We start from the raw sequence: 838 nt of genomic DNA on the forward strand, positions 1-838 counted from the left end.
GCAGGAATAAACTTTAAATGTCGTTTCTTTGTTTACAGGTCGGTATTTTTACATACACAAACCTTCCTCTTGAATTACTCTATTTATAAAAACAGCATCAAAATCCGTTGCGTAGTTTTAAAGACCTAAGCATACATACGGACAGACAAATAGCGGGAAGCGACTTTGTTTTATACTATGTAGTGATCATGTAATAAATGTTTTATGTTTTCATATTAGCCGAGTACAAATGTGGCCATATCCATTCATACATACCTAACACAAGTTGGGGTGAATGGATATGGCCACATTTGTACTCGGCTAATATGAAAACATACGTAAAACATTTATTACATGATCACTACATAGTATAAAACAAAGTCGCTTCTCGCTATCTGTCTGTCCGTATGTATGCTTAGGTCTTTAAAACTACGCAACGGATTTTGATGCTGTTTTTATAATTAGAGTAATTCAAGAGGAAGGTTTGTGTATAATTTGTTAACCCGTGCAAAGCCGCGGCGGGTCGCTAGTTAAATATGTATAAGTATTAAAGGATCAATGTACCTATCACTAGTAGGTACATAGTATAAAACAAAGTCGCTTCCCGTATGCTTAGATCTTTAAAACTACGCAACGGATTTTGATATTACTTACCTATGTAAGTATACCTATATATATATATATATATATATATATATATTGTCGTCTAGTACCCGCAACGCAAGCCTTTTTGAGCTTAATGTCGGCTAGGTCGATTTGTGTAAAGAGAAAGAAAGATGTTCTACTTCGACGTGAATGATTATTGATTAATTCATTACCTACCAAATATAGATGCAAAGGTACATAATTAAATGCAATG

The sequence above is a fragment of the Cydia amplana genome, chromosome 1 (genome assembly GCF_948474715.1).
Source record: "Cydia amplana chromosome 1, ilCydAmpl1.1, whole genome shotgun sequence".
Lineage (NCBI taxonomy): Eukaryota > Metazoa > Arthropoda > Insecta > Lepidoptera > Tortricidae > Cydia > Cydia amplana.